This window comes from Amphiprion ocellaris, chromosome 17, assembly GCF_022539595.1.
Source record: "Amphiprion ocellaris isolate individual 3 ecotype Okinawa chromosome 17, ASM2253959v1, whole genome shotgun sequence".
In the NCBI taxonomy this organism is placed as follows: Eukaryota; Metazoa; Chordata; class Actinopteri; family Pomacentridae; genus Amphiprion; species Amphiprion ocellaris.
In genome coordinates this window covers 20,675,421-20,695,083 of record NC_072782.1, presented here as the reverse complement: position 1 = coordinate 20,695,083, position 19,663 = coordinate 20,675,421, and the positions used below count along the sequence as shown (strand labels likewise).

Genomic DNA, 19,663 nt, shown 5'->3' with positions numbered 1-19,663 from the left:
CCCTCCTTAACTGACAGACGTTTATCTAAGCAGACCCAGACATGTCCCCCTCCCTCTCCCCTCTCTGCATTCTTATAGACTCTTCCATTGTCCATCCTATGACAGAGCTTTTTAACAGTCTTTGAGAGAAACACGGGAAATCTGAACAAAAAAGTTCTGTCTAGCATTATCTCCAGCTTTTCTCTAGCTTTTCTCCTCTCTCCCCTTCCTGTATCCTCTGAACCAAAATGCTACTGTCCAGTATTTCTTCCCACACCTCTCACCAGGACCAGAGGTGTCCGTGTGAACACAAGAATCCTCTTCCTCCCTACCTCTCCCTCCCACCGGAAGTCCCTCCTTAGCTGACAGAGGTTTATCTAAACCGAACCAGCCAGAAGTCCAACTGACAGAGCCCATTTAACTTCAAATAAGAAAGCAAATAAGTAAGTTCACATCTTGCATCTGCCTAAACTACTTTAATGTTGCTTACATGGCAAAATGGTTCCGTACATTTTCATAACTAGCACAAATAATGCTAATACAGAATTTCCTGCACGAAAATACATTAGCTGCTAAACTGAGTTTTAATTATGATTTGAACAGATATACACTATTGACAACAGAATCTTATGTGCAACCATACCTTTCTCCTGATGGATGAATTTTTTTTCTGAAAAGAGCCTTTATCTTGCCCAGAAGCAATGACATGCAAAGCTTCCTTTTCAGGACAAACTCTTTTGGGTCTCATTTTCCTGTGAAATATTTCAGAATATTTTATGTGCAATACACTGCATAGGCTGAAAAAAAAGGCTCATCTAAACAAAACATATTTAAATTTATTAATACAGCAACTTACATTAAATTAATAAATTACATGATTCCATTGGTGCTTCTATGAAAAGATGTATAACTGAAAATTTTCTAATCATTTTACAAACTGACTGAATAGAAATCATGCCAGTGTGTACCATGCCAGCAATATACGGAAACTATCCCCATCGATATAGGGAAACTATCCCCATCGTTCAAAACATTCAGAAAGGTCAAAGTCAAAAAATTCATGACAGAAACGTGGATTTTTATATATATTTGTATTAAAAAATCATTATAAATTGTTAGCATTTACATAGAGGTTCTAAAAAATGAAATGAAAGTAATACAGCTTACCTTACACCTTTGTTTTCTTTTTTTTTGCTTGAAGGAAAAAATAAACTTGAAGGATTGCACAGTACCTCTTCAATATACTTACCTATATAACTATTATGTCTTTATATATTGATAGAAAGATTCATAAATAAAACAAATATTCAGGTAGATAAATCTCCAATGAAGGAAAAAATCGTGGAAATGCTAATCAGTGCAGCCAGACCAGACGTAGACACATGAAGAGTTACACTTTAGTTGATGTGACTTGGACTAGCAATACAAGGACTTGGCTGAAGAAGAATCTACATACACACACACACATGCTCAATTCATCTACCAAATTTACAAAGACTGAAGAACATGCAAACAGAGCTGTGATAGAAAGGAATCTTTTTAAAGAAGTTCTTGTCCAACAAGTATTGATCCATTTTGTTTTTGTAAAGAAATGTCCTGCTCTGCATTTCTGCAGCAAGTAGGAATAAAACTAAAACAAACAAAGAAACAAAAAAACACCCACACTTAATTTGTGAAGTAAAGAAAGATGGGACCACGTGAAGAGAATTTTTGTCATTGCTGTATCTTGTAAATGGATTTACCTAAAATAGGTGAAAAGTTTAACCTGAGGCTTACACTAAGTTATCACTCAGCAACTGACTCTGAAGTAAGGGCCAACACAACTCTATCATAAATAGATGTAAATATATTATGGCACATTATGTTTAATGGTTTTCTGCATATTAATACATTTGCTCCTCCTTCATTTTTAGAAGGGTGAATAGAGAAAATACTCTAAGTTATAAATTCAAGGGTGATTTGAATATAAAGTTTCTAAAGCTTATGTTTTCTTCCTTTAAAAGCCTACCGAGAGCAGTCAAATGCAATCGATCCAACACAAAATCTCATTTTAGAAAATGTAACCGCTATCAGTTGTGGGCTATAGGACAAAAAAAATAACAAGCTACTCTTTCACAAACTTATGTAAAAGGGATATAAAGTAAAATTGTGCCTATTGTGACAATTATTATTAGGCAAATTATAAAATACAATGAATTAACATTACACAGCTCCAACTCTAGCAGAGAGAATAAGTACTGCATTTGTACGTCTGCTTTAAATACGACTACAATCACTGAGGTGAATCTATTCCTAGTACACTCCTAACATTTCAGTGTAATTTTACCGTGCCATTCCTCTGTTCTCCGATTAGTCCCACATCTTCAGCATCATGTCAGACAGAAAAGAAGAATAAAAAAACAAACGAGCATGCAAGACATTTTTAACTTTAAAACTTTGTTTCCAAAATTCAGTGTAATTGTCTATACACTTTACAATAGCATACAGCCTGACACAACAAAAGATGTCTTAAACATTTTAATCACACAATCACACAGCCCATCGAGGAGACGAGCACACCCGGTGCTACACTGCACACTCAGTGTACAATTTATGTACAATTTACATTCACAGTCTGGACATGTGCACTCATGACATCATGTCCGAGTAAACACCACTGTGCCCTTTAACAATTTCACTTGAATAAAAACAAATTCTAATTTCTGGTGAGCTACTAACTTCTACTGAGAAAAGGCAAAAAAAAAAAAGATGGGCTAGCCACCACTGAACAGAACCTGTGCTGAGTTCACAGCAGGGATTGTTTGGGCAGAGCAGGATTCGGCAGGCAAGTTTACAGGGAGGACAACTTATTGGAGTCACACTACACAACACACACCGAACACTAACATAAAAAAATAAAGAAAGAAAAAATAGGGGAAGGTTGGGTTTCTTCATGTTTTTGTGTCTGCAGAGCTTTGAGGTCTGATTGTCTCTTTCCATCTAAACATTTTAAGGATGACAGCATAGGAGATGCTGTAGGGAGGAACTTCTGAGGAGAGGAGTCATGAGATAATCAGTCATAACATAACATGCACTTTTAAACAAGAACTGAAAAGAAAAGTTCAACAATGTATGTCAAATTGTCACAGAGATTCAAATTAACTCTTGAGGATTTGGGTGCTGACCAAAAACAGGCAACAGAGTTTTTTCGCTTTACCTCCTGTGATTAGGCCTGTAAATTTGCCAACACAACATCTACACTTTTACCTGCTGTGTCTCACCATCAAATAAATTAAGCTGAAACAACAGAGGAGGAAAACGTCAAGTTTGCCTTGAGAGTCCAGCCTGCAACTGGGCAGCAACACATTCATAGAGCTACCATCCCTGAAAACAAGTGCTAAAAACTATTTTGCAGCATACATTTTATTTATTTCCCTTTTTTAATAAAACAAGTACTAAAAACATTTTTTTTTTTTTTTTAAGAAAACGTACTAAAAACTTTTCAGTACAAAATATTTTTTAATTTTTTTGAAAAAGTACTAAAAACATTTTATTTATTTATTTGTTTTAAAATAAAACATTTTTTATTTTTAAATTTTTTTAGAAAACAAGTACTAACAACATTTTATAAAAACTAGTCTACACAAAAATATTTTATAATTTTTGAAAACAACAAGGAGCAAAACCTAATCAAACAAAATAAAAAAAAAATTCTACACAAAAACATTTTTTTCGAAAACAACATTTTGTAAAAAAAAAAAAAACATTTTTGTAGAAAGCATTTTATAAAAAAAACTAATCTACACAAAAACAATTTTTAAAAAGAACATTTCATAAGAACATTTTTTAGAAAACAACAAGCCGTAAAAGCTATTATGCACAAAACAGTTTTTATTTTATTTATTTTTTTTAGAAAATAAGTACTAAAAACTATTCAGTGCAAAACATTTTTTTTAATCTACTGATTTATTTTAGAAAACAAGTACTAACAATGTTTTTTTTAAATTTTTTAGAAAACAAGTACTAAAGTAGTACTTTTTTAAAAAAACAACAGAACAGAAAAAAAAACATTTCTTGATACAAAATTTACAATTCTTTTAAAATGTCTTTAAAGGTATCTGACAAATCAGGATCTCTGACAGATACAGTACAGCGTACAATCTCACCCTAAGATGGAGAAAAAGGATGGGTTCTAACCGTTTCCATTATTTTTCCAGTCTCTCAATGTCTGCTGCTCTAACCCTCAATGTGTTTAGTTTTCTACCTGGTTGAAACCCTGTTCTCAATCGCTTGACTCAAGACTTCTATGAGATGAGACACGGTTGTGTGTCTCTCCACTTCTGTCATAAGTTTTACCTCGTAATTCCCCATCACTTCAGGTATTTACGGTGTTGTGGGTGTTACGGGTTGCTTCCATATGTAGGCCACCATTGCAAGGTCTGCCAATTTGACAGTGTTGTGGTTTTTCATCAGAGTGCAGTACATATAGTTGATGGTATGCTGGACGTATGCCTCTGATCAAACAAAACAGTTCCAGCAGAAGTTCTGATGCGTTTCTCCTCCATGGGGAGAGTTAAGAGGTGCTGGATGGCAGGGATAAAGTTGGGAGTGTAGAGCTTGTTGCATTTGACGACTCTCGGTAGGCTTTTAAAGGAAGAAAACATAAGCTTTAGAAACTTTATATTCAAATCACCCCTGAATTTATAACTTAGAGTATTTTCTCCATTCACCCTTCTAAAAATGAAGGAGCAGCAAATGTATTAATATGCAGAAAACCATTAAACATAATGTGCCATAATATATTTACCTCTATTTATGATAGAGTTGTGTTGGCCAGAGTCAATCGCTGAGTGATGACTTAATGTAAGCCTCAGGTTAAACTTTTCACCTATTTTAGGTAAATCCATTTACAAGATACAGCAATGACAAAAATTCTCTTCACGTGGTCCCATCTTTCTTTACTTCACAAATTAAGTGTGGGTGTTTTTTTGTTTCTTTGTTTGTTTTAGTTTTATTCCTACTTGCTGCAGAAATGCAGAGCAGGACATTTCTTTACAAAAACAAAATGGATCAATACTTGTTGGACAAGAACTTCTTTAAAAAGATTCCTTTCTATCACAGCTCTGTTTGCATGTTCTTCAGTCTTTGTAAATTTGGTAGATGAATTGAGCATGTGTGTGTGTGTGTGTATGTAGATTCTTCTTCAGCCAAGTCCTTGTATTGCTAGTCCAAGTCACATCAACTAAAGTGTAACTCTTCATGTGTCTACGTCTGGTCTGGCTGCACTGATTAGCATTTCCACGATTTTTTCCTTCATTGGAGATTTATCTACCTGAATATTTGTTTTATTTATGAATCTTTCTATCAATATATAAAGACATAATAGTTATATAGGTAAGTATATTGAAGAGGTACTGTGCAATCCTTCAAGTTTATTTTTTCCTTCAAGCAAAAAAAAAAAGAAAACAAAGGTGTAAGGTAAGCTGTATTACTTTCATTTCATTTTTTAGAACCTCTATGTAAATGCTAACAATTTATAATGATTTTTTTAATATAAATATATATAAACATCCACATGTTTCTGTCATGAATTTTTTGACTTTGACCTTTCTGAATGTTTTGAACGATGGGGATAGTTTCCCTATATCGATGGGGATAGTTTCTGTATATCGCTGGCATGGTACACACTGGCATGATTTCTATTCAGTCAGTTTGTAAAATGATTAGAAAATTTTCAGTTATACATCTTTTCATAGAAGCACCAACGGAATCATGTAATTTATTAATTTAATGTAAGTTGCTGTATTAATAAACTTAAATATGTTTTGTTTAGATGAGCCTTTTTTTCAGCCTATGCAGTGTATTGCACATAAAATATTCTGAAATATTTCACAGGAAAATGAGACCCAGAAGAGTTTGTCCTGAAAAGGAAGCTTTGCACGTCATTGCTTCTGGGCAAGATAAAGGCTCTTTTCAGAAAAAAAAAAATTCATCCATCAGGAGAAAGGTATGGTTGCACATAAGATTCTGTTGTCAATAGTGTATATCTGTTCAAATCATAATTAAAACAGTTTAGCAGCTAATGTATTTTCGTGCAGGAAATTGTGTACTAGCACTATTTGTGCTAGTTATGAAAATGTACGGAACCATTATGCCATGTAAGCAGCATTAAAGTAGTTTAGGCAGATGCAAGATGTGAATTTACTTATTTGCTTTCTTATTTGAAGTTAAATGGGCTCTGTCAGTTGGACTCCTGGCTGGTTCGGTTTAGATAAACCTCTGTCAGCTAAGGAGGGACTTCCGGTGGGAGGGAGAGGTAGGGAGGAAGAGGATTCTTGCGTTCACACGGACACCTCTGGTCCTGGTGAGAGGTGTGGGAAGAAATACTGGACAGTAGCATTTTGGTTCAGAGGATGCAGGAAGGGGAGAGAGGAGAAAAGCTAGAGAAAAGCTGGAGATAATGCTAGACAGAACTTTTTTGTTCAGATTTCCCGTGTTTCTCTCAAAGACTGTTAAAAAGCTCTGTCATAGGATGGACAATGGAAGAGTCTATAAGAATGCAGAGAGGGGAGAGGGAGGGGGACATGTCTGGTTCTGCTTAGATAAACGTCTGTCAGTTAAGGAGGGAGGGACTTCCGGTTGGCTCTGCTTAGGGTTGCCAGGCAGATTTGGGTTACCAGGCAGATTAGAGTAGGGGAAGGCGGGACTTCCGGTACGGACATCTGTTGTGGGGGCGTGGTAAGACGGGACTTCCTGGTGTGACGTGTCAGCTTCTGATTGGCACCTGTCAAAATTTGACGAAAAGTGGTTTATATTACTCTCTGTTAATCAATAAATAAAATAAATGAGTTGGCACCTTTTTATTTATCTGAGCTTTTACATGTTCATGCTCTAGTTTTATCACTTAGGTCAGCCAATCAGCTGGTCCTTAAAGTTCCCATCCAGACTCAGAAACAGAGATGACTTTTCAGGCCTTTTCTGGTGGCTGTGTGATAGTCATGAATAAACACAGACAGCTATAACAACTTGAATGTGTGTAATAGTATGAATAGGCAAAGAGACAGTTATACTAACTGACTAGGATCTTGTACAAGAGGTTAAAATATTCCTCTCATATGGGTTAAAAAGACTTCAGAAACTGTTAAATATGTTGTTAAAACTGTTAAATATGTTGTTGAAAATGGTAAAAGCTTTAAGAACTGCTGAAGAATGTTAAAGAACTGTGGGTTGAGAAGTTGTCAGGATCTGTGATCCACTTGTTCGGACTTATGGTCATGATTGATTGCTCATGCCTGCGGAAGCCGGAAGGAGGAGTTCTCCACCGCTATGCTTCATTCGGACTGGAGCTACCGAGGAAGCTTGCATATTGTGAGCGTGCTCTTTTTCATTCTCTTCTTCAGGTATGACTTGTATGAAATATAGTTTTCATGTTGTTTATATGAATTGTGTTAATGTACTATGTTAATTGAGTGTGTGTTTTGGAGCATTATTTTGCAGGTTATAAAGACAAAATGTTTTAATGAGCTCTCTGTCTAGCTAGCTAAAAGCGCTTCGTAGTCGCGACCAGCACGTGCGCCTCAGATGGACGACAGTGGTATGTTGCCGTTTGGGACTGTGTTTATATGTTTTAGGATTTATGTATTGTTTATGAACTTGTTATTTGGATATTCATGTCAAGAGATTGTTGTTTGTATATATGTTTACTCCTTGTAATAATTTCGGATTGGAGCTGCCGAGGAAGCATTGCATATTGTGAGCGTGCTCTTCTTCATCCTCTTCTTCAGGTCGTAACAGCTGCACCCAGTTTATTTCCTCACAGATTATGTTTTGTATCTATTTTGAACCTGTAAAGCACTTTGGTCAACCTTGGTTGTTTTCAAATGCGCTATGTAAGGAAATAAAGTTGACTTAATGTTATGTAACCCCTGGGTACAGTTATACCTGCTGAGACAACACACATCAAGTAGTGCCACTACCTCAAAATTTCACTTTAGCCTTCTTTAGTCTCTGATGTGTTTCTACAGTTTCTGCTCACATTAGTTAAAGTCTGTCCTCTGGATAATAAGCAGCAACAAACAAATATGAGAGTAACACTGCGTTGAGATCAGACGCTGCATTGTCAGTTTATTGGTTCACACACTGATTACATCGGATCACATTTTAATATTGATAATCATCGTCAGTAGAAGTATAATAAATAAAAAATACAAACAAAACAAAAAAGCTTCGTTTTACATACAGCAGTCATGTCCTGATCGCTCACCTGAACTGAGGAAAAGAAATGATGGGGCTCTTTCACATCAGCTCAAACAGTCTTTTCATTTGCATCCTAAACATTACACACTGGCCAAATACTAATTAATGGAAGAAGGAGGGGTTTCCAAACAGGATGGTGACTGAGTGAGCACTAATCTGATTAAAGGACTGATACTATTAGTGTTTGGCCTGGACAGGAAGGAGGATTCACGCTTCTAACTTAATGTCCTATTTGAAGGTTTTAAAAAATACACAACCTACAAAGTGTGTGTAGTAATAATTCACTCCCTCGTATTTGTTAACGTAATTTGACTGTTTTACGAATGCTCTGGCCCAGTTTTAATCTGCAAAAGAACTCAGATGACTTGCTAACTTCCCACCTTCAGTCACAAAATCCCATCCTTACACACAAAATGCAAAACACTCAGAATAAATTTACATCCTTTTTCATTTTTCTTAGAATGTGTATTTCTTTTTAAAAAACCTTTTATTCAACATTTATTTTCCCACTTTTAACAGGTTTTATGTCTATATACTTTAATTCAGCTGGTTGTTGACATGCAAAACTAATCATAGTAACATGAGTTAAAAGTATTTATTTATTCAAGCATAAGTGCTTACTACTTTGCCAATATGGTCATACAATTCAAATGTACAGAAACTGCTTGTTATTTTTCCATCGTTACACTTTAAATTGATGTAGATATGTAAGGTTTGATTGGACAGATATGGCTTCTAAATATCTATGTCAATGGATACGAAACACAAAAAACAGGTCTACTTAGTTCCTTAGTACCTTCTCTGTTTTTACATACCGTTTCTCAGTGATTTTACTGCTACTGTTTTTAAATTAGATTTCTTTAAACCTTTGATGATTACTTTTTTCTGTTTAACTGACACCAAGTCCGTTTAATTGGTGAGTTTTCGCAATGTTGCAAGTTATTAGAATTTTCAGATGAATTGTTTACAATGCAGAAAGTATTGACAAGATGTCCATCACAAGTAGAGGCAGAGTTTTGTGTGACTGATACAAAGGAAATAGAGGAAAGGAGCAAACACTCACATTAAAGAGGCAGATAATTGCTTTAAAATTACTTAAAATAGAAATCAAACATCAAAATTTTGTTTATATGTTGTGTGCTGCGTTGGGGCTGTAGCATTTCAGTTTTGCACACTGTTGAAAAAACTGAGTTTCAGCAATCACAAAAAACTGTAAAAGCTGATTGAAACGAAGCAGCTTAAGGCCTGAGACGGCTGTATGTATTAGTTTTTTATTTTCTCAGACTCCAAGCGCAAGTCAGCTCTGATGTTTGTGTTTCAAACCCTGCAGTTGCAATTCTCAGCTGAGGAGAGGTTACACTACTCAGGGCAGCTGCAAACTTTAAAGACACTGAGGTCATGTCCTGAGTATTTTTCTGGAGGTGTTTACATTCTGTTTGCTGTAAGTGAATATAGTAATATATTCAGTTGTTAATTTCAGTATTTTTTATACCTAAATATACTAAATATCGTAATTTCCGGACTATTGAGCGCACCTGCATATAAGCACAAAATTTAAAATGAAATTTTTTTTATACATATATAAGCCGCACCTGACAATAAGCCACAGGTGTCCATGTTGAAATAAGAGAGATTTACACAGATTTTTTTTTTTTTACTTTTTATTAAATAAATGCTTTTTTTCAAACAGTGCCTGTAACATGGCAGTAACGTGGCTGATTAAAAGTCAGTGATTGCTATCTTCACCTTCCTCCTGCGCACTAAAACCACTGAAGTCATCTTCGGTGTCGGAATTGAACAGCCTCAGAAATTCTTCGTCACACACTTTCTCAGTCTCTCTTTCGTTGTCGCTCTCAACGTCACTTTTGTATCGAGGCAAATTTGCGCTTGAGCTCTTCATCACGCAGCAGTCCAGCCTTTCGAAACCCGTTGGTGATCGTGGATTTTTTGACACTACTCCACGCTGTCAGGATCCACTGGCAGACTTCAGCAAAAGTTGCTCTTCGCATGCGGCCAGTTTTGGTAAATGATTTCTCGCCGCTCGTCATCCAAGCCTCCCACTCAACTCGGAGTGCCACTTTAAATGCACGATTCACACTGATGTCCAGCGGCTGCAAAAACTTCGTTGTGCCCCCAGGAATCACAGCTGGGATTGAGTTTGTCCTCTTGATGGCTGCTTTCACAGAATCAGTTATATGGGCCCTCATGCTGTCCAAAACGAGCAATGCTTTTTTTCTGTGAAAAAATCCTCCCGGTCGCTTGCTGTAGCACTCTGTCAGCCATTCCGTCATGAGGCTTTCAATCATCCACCCTTTCTTGTTGACTTTCACGGCGATTTCTTTCGGGAGTTTTTCTTTTGGCATCGTCATCTGCTTAAAAATCACCATTGGTGGAAGCTTTTGTCCGGATGCCGTGCAGCTCAGAACACAAGTGAAGTGCGTTCTCTCATGGCCGGTTGTTTTCAGCGTGATGGACAATTCACCTTTCTTGTTAACAGTCCGAGTGAGAAGCACGTCGAACGTCAAAGGTACTTCATCCATATTTATGATGTCATCTGGTCCAATGGAATTCTCGGCTATCTTTGTTTGAATGAATTTGCGGAAGTTTGTAAGTTTTTCCTCGTAGTCGGGAGGGAGTTGCTGACACAAACTAGTCCGTGCCCCGATGGACAGGCCTTTTCGGCTCATAAATCGGAGACACCACAATGGTCCACCTTTAAAATCTTCAGTCTTCTTTTCGGTGGCGATTGTTTTGGCTTTCATTCTGATCTGCACGGTGGAAACGCCTCAGCCGTCTGCTCTCTGTGTGTTCACCCAGTCTTCAAGAACATTTTCAAGTTCAGGCCATCTGCTTTTATTATCTCTGAAAGCGTTTGTCGTCTTTTTGCATTGAGTCAGTTCTTCACGCTGCCGTCTCCAACGTCTCACCATCGATTCATTGATGACAAGCTTACGTGCAGCAGCTCTATTTCCTTCTCTGACAGCTAGCTTGATTGCTTTTAACTTAAAGGCCGTGTTGTATGCATTTCTTCGTGGATTCTCCATGATGAGGCTGTGTGCAAGAAGCGCAAAATAACTGATCTGAAGAATTTAGTGTGCATAAATTTGACTTTATTCGAACAGTTTCATTGGTCCACTGTGACGTGTTCGGTAATTTCATTGGTCTGACGTGACCAGGCGAAGAAACGTATTGGCGGCATGAAGCACGCCCGTAAAAATCCATACATTAGCCGCACCCTTCGATAAGCCGCGGGGTTCAGAGCGTGAGAAAAAAGTCGCGGCTTATAGTCCGGAAATTACGGTAAAAGATGTTTTGTTTTCTCACCAGACGTTTGCAGAGTCAGCGTTTAGCCAACAACATGCATCTCCAATTTTTCATATCACACATAGATGTTTCACGACATATAAAAAAAATCCTACTTGTAATAATAATGTGCGTCTAACATTGTTTTTTCTAAGGAAACGGTCAATTAACTTGTTAAATCCTTAAGCCCTCTTTTTGAAATTTCCACCTAAAAAATTTGTAACTTTGTATGTCATTTTTCTGACTAATCAGCAATTGGCAACAACAATTCAGATGTGACGAAATATATCATGACTGACTTAGTAACTCCTAGTTACTCCGCCAAGGAGGCGGAGTCTCACCGGAGTTATGATTGCTGTTGGTTTGTCTGTCCTGTCTGTTCGCAGCATTACTCAAAAACGGAGTAACGGAATTTGATGAAATTTTTAGGGAAAGTCAGAAATGACACAAGGACCAATTGATCAGATTTTGGCAGTGATGCAGCTTATAGTCTGGATCCACAAATTTTTTGAAAGATTTCATCTGTTGGAAATGATACAACAACTGAGCAGACTTGGTGAAGTATTGCAGTATGAGCGCTTTTCTAGTTCAGATTTACTTTCAGATAATTGTGACTTACTATGTCATAATCCTGACATATTAACTTATAGTTTTGGTCTTATTTCCAATAATTTTGACTGAATATCTCATGATTGTGACAAAGCCTGTCCTGACTTAGTAACTCTGAATTCAGATTTACTTTCCAATAATTAGATTTTGTGAGCAAGCAACTTGAGCTTGTATGATGTGATTGAAAAAAATTGATTCTAGAAAATTATTCCGACATTTTGTCGTAGCTCAAATAGATATGTTAAGTCATTGTTTTGACTTGGCATCTTTAAGTGTTCTTCTGTTGGTTGATATAACCTACCTTACTTCTCACTGGCTAATTGATAATTATTAGAATTCATTAAAAATAAAAAAATTGAAAAAAAAATTGAAAAAAGATTTGTAAATACTTGGTTTTACTGGGACAGATGCCTAAACAGACAATAAAACTAAGGTAAATAAATAAAATGACACTACTGTTGCTGCTAAGATGTTTTGAACAAGGGCTGTCACAATATCAGATATTCACTACATGATCATGAAAGCCAAAAGAATTCATGATAATGACATTATCATGATTACATACCTGTACTGAATGTTGTTCCTATGTTTCAGTCTAACCAGACAGCTACTGGTGCTGAATTAGTCGTCATCTCTGTATTATTGGCATGGCATCTAAATTTAATTTACTACATTATACCGGCATACCGAGACTTTCGTATGACTTATGACCTTAGTGTTTCTAAAATATTGGCTGCACATATCTGATATCAATACTTTGTTTAGCATTTATAACATATAAAGTATCTTTAAGTCTAAAAAGTTTCATATTGAGATGCAAAAAAAAAAAAAAAAATCTAAATCCCAACCCAGTGTTGTGACTTTTCTTTTAATGTCAGGAGTTTTTGAATCTAAAAAAATAAAAGTGATTAACTGATGTCTTGTTTGTTGACTTTGAAACAGTAAAGCACTGTTTTTAATCTGATCTGCAGCCTAAATTATTTAAAAAGGCATAGTCTGTTATGATTCTCACCAGCATCCGCATATACTACACTGTCATATCAACACAAAAATAGTTTATGCACTTACAAAGCCCAGAAAATAGAGGCAACAGGTTACAGCTCACCAGCAGTTCAGTCCAAACAAGAGAAAAACCAACAAAATGCACAATAACACCCAACTTACCATAGTATTAACTTGGAATATCATGCAATTAAATACCGTCTACAGCATAATTGTAGTTAAGTCACCACGACAAAACTGGAAATTTACATGAACAGCTGATACTATAATTTCAACCATTTCAGTAGTTAACTTGCAAGGTTCAGTACACAGAATCAATTAAGAACGACAGTAATATCTTAGCATGCTGCATGGTTTTCACTGTCTCACAGAGCGGCTCGGAGGGGTCCAGCATCACACGGAGGCGTCGGTTCAGGGGTCAACTACACTCCAGAGAAAGAGATAAAAACAACAAAAAATAAATAAAAGCTCCATTGAATAACAAAACAAAATGCATAATTAAATACACCCACTGGTCTCTCTCTGTGAGACATGCGGGGCTGTTTGTTCATTTCACACAGGCACCCTTAGTCGTGCAGAAAAACAGCCACGGTAGTAATACAGGTCATGCTCATCATAAAAAAGAAGAGGAAAAAAGGAGTAGAAGGAGTAATAAATATACTGTACAGTTTAAAGAGCACAACGATAGACTGCAGCCATAACAATACTAGAAGTAAGGAACAAAACTATGTTTAAGGAGAAGAAAAAGGGTGACTCTTCAACAGGGAGGTGCCACACTGAGGCTGTGCAGCACAGGATGGAGGACAGATGTGTCCTGACGTGCTGCAGCAGCCCCATATGAGACAAAGGCTAAAAGAGTTTTCTTGTTGTAGCTGATATTCCCTCTGGGGGTTTGGTGATGGGAGTCAGAGAGAGAAGAGCGAGGTGTGTGTTCAGAGCGAGGCAGGACGACACCATCCCAGAATCCTTTAGGTCACCCTCCATCCACCTGCACCTCTCTCTCTCAGCGCCGGATCTGTATCCTGGATCATCCACTTGTTCCTTTTCTGCTCCTCCAACAGCTGCAAAGAAAAAATAAAGGTTAACTGGAAACGATAAGTTCATTAGGAGTTACAGTCACTTCTTCACACCAATGAAGGGATGCTAAGGAAGTCCCAATTAAGTATTTTTTTGCCAATGAGTCAATTAATATTTAGCTTCTTCTGATATCAAGCACCAATCTGATACCATTTCCCTGGAGAATACACACTTAAAGTACAATAAAGTTAATAAAATCCGTCCCACGTACACTACTAGTCAAAAGTTTGTTGTCACTTAGAAATGTAGAAAAGCAGTTTTTTTTTCAATGAAGATAACATTAAATGAATCAGAAATTCAGTCTAGACATTGTTAATGTGGTACATGACTATTCTAGCTGGAAACGGCAGATTTGTAATGTAGGGGTACAGAGGAATATTTCCAGCAACCATCACTCCTGTGTTCTAATAGTAGATTGTATTAGCTAATGGTGTTGAAAGGTAATTGATGATTAGGAAACCCTTGTGCAATTATGTTAGCACATGAATAAAAGTGTGAGTTTTCTTGGGAAACATGAAATTGTCTGGGTGACCCCAAACTTTTGAATGGTAGTGTACATGCTTGACAATCGAACAGCTCTGCAAAACATTGAGAAAAAACTGCATTTCTGCATCCAACCTGTTCCTTCATATTTTGTAGGTTGTCATGTATCATGTTATAAAGGTCTGTCTGATATGTGTGTAGAGGGTAGAGTGCACTGTGGCTCCACAAGCTCCAATAGATGGTGAAAACCTGTGTTCTCTACATGCATGTCAGAAAATATGTTCTAGATTAGTGTAGCTGCTGGTTGTTCCACCAGTTCCTAAATCCCAGAGGTACATATGTAACCACTACTTTGATGACTCATACTGTCATTAGACACAAACAATTATTGTTTATTGTTTACAAAAAACTAAATTCTTGACAGTTTCAACATGTCAGTTCTCAACATTGTCGGTATGAAAGTCAACAAATAACAGAATGTGTTCAAAACTGAACAAAAAATAAAGAAACCATCACATCATCAAATTAATATTTAGTAGTTCTTCCATTAGCACACAGTCGAGCTCTAATCCTGCCTGGCATGTTCCCCATGAGCCTTTCACACTGTTCAGAGGTAATCTTGTCCCATTCTTCTTGAATTACTGCTTTTAATTCTTCTAAATTCTTTGGTTTACGCTTTGAAACAGACCCTTTGATAATCCACCCCAGATTTTCAATGGGGTTCATATCCGGGGTTTGAGCTGGCCACTCTATGACCTGGATACTGTGCTGTTACAGCCAGGTTCTACTGACCCTGGATGTGTTCAAGGGGCATTATCTTATTGAAACATTCAGTTTTGACCTGGACGGAACAGTGCATGTGCAGAAGGGAGCATGTATTTTTGGAGAATGGCACAATACTTGGCAGAGTTCAATGTGCCATCACAGACAGTGAGATGACCAACACCAGCAGCACTCATGCGTCCCCAAACCATGATACTGCCTCCACCATGCTTGACAGTAGATACTGTACATGCTGGAGATAATTCTTCGCCTGGCCTTTTGTGTACCCTCACATTGCTGGAAACTGGATACTATACTATACTATACTATACTATACTATACTATACTATACTATACTCGGCGGCGGCGGCGGCATCCTTCCGTCTTCAAGAGACGATGGAGTAGTTCCAATAAATATCGGTTTATCTGCACTTGTGTGAATGGCTGTAGAGACCCACTCGTGAGTGGCAGTCCCGGTGGCACTTGGCACAGACAAAGGATGTTGCTTCCTGATTTCTCTGGCGTTCCTTTCGCCTGGAACGTTTTGAGGCAATGGCTTCATTTCTCAGGAGTTCCCCCTCGCGAACCCCACACTTCACAATTGATCGCCACGATGCACGGTCCTCGGCTAGGCTTTCCCAGTTGGCGACAACGATGCTGCACTGCTTCAGGTCTCTCTTGCAGACGTCTTTGTAGCGTAGGCGAGGGCGGCCAGTTGGTCGTGCGCCCTCAGCCAGCTCACCATACAAGAGGTCCTTTGGGATGCATCCAGGGTCCATCCTTCGCACGTGGCCAAGCCAGCGTAGGCGTCTTTCTCGCAGGATGGCCACCAAGCTCAACATCCCAGTGCGCTGCAGCACCTCCACATCTGGTACTCTGTCCTGCCAGCGGATGTGAAGAAGGCGGCGCAGACATCTCAGGTGGAAGCTATTGAGTCTCTTCTCCTGCCTTGTGTAGAGGGTCCAAGCCTCACTGCCATAGAGGAGAGTGCTAAGTACACAGGCTTGGTACACGCACAGCTTTGTCTTCTTCGTGAGGCTGGAGTTGTTCCAGACCCTGAGGTGTAACTTGAACATGACTGCCGCGGCTTTGGCGATCCTGCTACTGACTTCTGCTTCCAGGGAAAGCGAGCTGGAAATCGTAGACCCAAGGTATGTGAAGTTGTCCACAGCCTCCAGCACATGCCCATTTATGGTGATCACGGGGGGCTGGTCCGTGCCCTGCGCCATAACTTTTGTCTTCTTTAGACTGATGGTCAGTCCGAACTCCTTGCAGGCGTGGGAGAGGCGATCTACAAGCTGCTGCAGGCCCTCCTCCGTGTGGGATACTAGGGCAGCGTCATCCGCAAAGAGAAGCTCACGGATGAGCACCAAGAACAGCTTGGTCTTGGCGCAGAGACGAGCGAGGTTGAACAGCTTGCCATCCGCCCTGGTGTGGATAAATACTCCTTCACTGCAGTCCTTGAAGGCATACTGGAGGAGCATCGAGAAGAAGATGCAGAAGAGCGTTGGCGCAAGGACACAGCCCTGTTTCACACCGCTGCTTACAGGGAAGGCCTCGGAGGTGGCACCTTCGAAGTAAACTGTGCTGTGCATGTTGTCATGGAAAGAGGTGACGACAGCGAGCAGGTGTGGGGGACAGCCAATCTTCTGGAGAAGCTTGAAGAGTCCGCTCCTGCTGACCAGGTCAAATGCCTTCGTAAGGTCGATGAAGGCGATGAAAAGTGGCATCTGCTGCTCCTGGCATTTCTCCTGGAGTTGGCGCAGTGAAAACACCATGTCCACCGTCGATCGGCCAGCGCGGAAGCCACACTGGGACTCTGGGTAGACGCGGGAGGCGAGGGTCTGCAAACGGTTTAGGGCCACCCGGGCGAAGACCTTCCCGACGATGCTAAGAAGGAATATCCCACGATAACTATTGCAGTCACTTCTATCGCCCTTGTTCTTATACAAAGTGACGATGTTCGCGTCGCGCATATCCTGATGGATATGTCCTTCCTCCCAACAACGGAAGAGCAGCTTGTGTAGGGGCTCAAGCAGCGCAGGCTTCCCACTCTTCAAGGTCTCGGCTGGAATGCCGTCGCTCCCCGGGGCCTTCCCACTGGCGAGGCAGTCGATGGCTTTGCTGAGCTCCTCCTTAGTGGGTGGGTCATCGAGCTCTTCCATCACTGGCAGGTCGGGAATGGCGGCCAGGGCGACGTCAGTGACGACGTTCTGCGTGGCGTACAGCTCGAGGTAGTGCTCCACCCAACGTTCGAGCTGCTTTCCCTGATCCGTGATCACATCGCCTGTCTTGGACTTAAGGGGGGCAGACTTTGTGGGGGCTGGGCTGTCGCTTTCTTGATGCCCTCGTACATGCCTCTCGTGTCTCCTGTGTCTGCAGCTTTCTGAATGCTGCCACAGAGATTTTGCCAGTAGGTATTGGCACAGCGGCGAGCAGTCTGCTGAGACAACTTCCTGGCAGCCCTTAGTGTGGCGAGCGTGCGGGGGCAAGGGGAAGCCTTGTAGGCAAGCAGAGCTTGCCTCTTCCCCTCAGTCACAGGCTCTATCTCCTCCCAGTGGGCCTCGAACCAATCAGCGTTCTTGCGCTCCTTCTTACTGTAGGCTGAGATGGCTGCGCTGTACACTGATTCACGGAGGCGAGCCCACCTTGAGTCAGAGGTTTCATCTCCAGATGTCTCACTGGTGAGGGTCTCATCGAGATCTTTCAGGAACTGCTGAGTCCTGATTGGGTTCCCGGTGCGGCAAGTGTTAATGCGCGGCCGAGCTTTCCTCTTCGCGTGGTGGATCCTGCGAGGGATGACGCGCACCTTGCTGGCGACAAGGGAATGGTCCATGTCACAGTCAGCACTGTGGTAGGTGCGGGTGAGGAGGACGCTAGCCAGGTCCCTGTGCCTGGTCAGGACCAGGTCGAGCTGGTGCCAAAGGCGGGAGCGTGGATGTCTCCAGGATACCTGGTGGATCTCCTTGCATGGGAAGAAAGTGTTGGTGACGCACAGGCCATGGAAGCAGCATAGCTCTAGCAAGCGCTGGCCATTGTCGTTCATCTTCCCACGACCATAGGCGCCGAGGCAGGAAGGCCAGGCCTCTCGGTCAGCCCCCACTCTGGCGTTGAAGTCGCCAAGAAGGTAGAGGACGTCGGTGTTGGGAATCATGGATATCGCTTCCTGGAGGCCATGGAGGCCATGAGAGTATTCTTCACAGCGAAGCCGACGCCATGCAGGCGGTTTTCCTCAAGGGGCTTGCCTTGCCAGAAGAAGGTGTAGTTTTCTTCCCTGAGGGTGCCGCTGTCAGCGAGCCGTGTCTCCTGCAAGCAGGCGATGTCCACGCGGAGCCTGGAAAGCTCTTTGTCGATTATGGCGGTCTTTCTTGTATCATCAATTTGTTGGATGTCAGTTGACAGGCCGGGACACATGGTTCTTACGTTCCAGCTTGCGAAACGAAGGCATGGAGTCTTCGATTTCTTTCTTCTGTTTTTGCCTGGTGCCGGTGTTTTTTGGCCCACTCTTCGAATCGGAACTCTACTCTCCACGCACCCAGTGGAGCAGGTAAGCCATGGCGGAACAACACCTAACTGGCTGGGGGCTGCCCAGCTTGAGGCGGGCGGTAGCTGTTCAGTGAGACTACAATGGTCTCTCCCACCGACGGAGATGGCCCCTGGCGCCCATTTCGTTCGCCAATCGGTTGGGCTTATAACCGGTAACTGCACATCTCCCGTGTTGTGTCGTCACATTTCTGTGGCGCTGGAGTGTCCTCTCCAGTGGAGGTATGTAGCCTGGGCAATGTATATGGGAGACGAGCTGTTGTCCAGGCAGCAAGCCCCCCCTCTCCACGCTGCCGGCGGATCCAAGGGATCAACGAGTGTCGATACAGCTTGGGCATCAGCAGCGTCGCAGGAGTTGCCGGAGTGACATTTAGTGTCAAACCGCCTTCGGGACTCCAGCTCCTGATTTTCTGTCGGGGTTTACTCCCCTAGCCTTTCCCTCGAGTGGGTAAGCCGCAAGGCAGCGGTGGTTTGAAATCAGAGTTCCTTCTCCTAGATGGGCAGCCTTCCAAGGTTTACGAGCCCCATCTGCCTGAAGCAACTGGTTTTAAGGCGCCAGTGATCCACCTAAATCGCCCTCTCTTGTCAGTGGAAACAGGTCCGCCGTGCTTAGAGACTAAGCCGCTCGTGAAGGCCAGGAGTAGGACTTTGTTGTCAGAGGCTATGAATT

General features: G+C 40.8%; 1 protein-coding gene across 9 annotated transcripts in view; it reads right to left on the bottom strand.

Moving 5' to 3' along the window:
* Positions 1-8,056: 8,056 nt before the first annotated feature.
* LOC111570198 (calcium/calmodulin-dependent protein kinase type II subunit beta) overlaps positions 8,057-19,663 on the bottom strand; it is a 77,175-nt gene continuing 65,568 nt past the window's right edge. For all 9 annotated transcript variants that reach the window (XM_035949339.2, XM_035949343.2, XM_035949341.2 and 6 more), the window contains one exon: positions 8,057-14,189. The gene's annotated coding sequence lies outside the window, so the exon portion shown is untranslated. The remainder of the gene's footprint in view (positions 14,190-19,663) is intronic.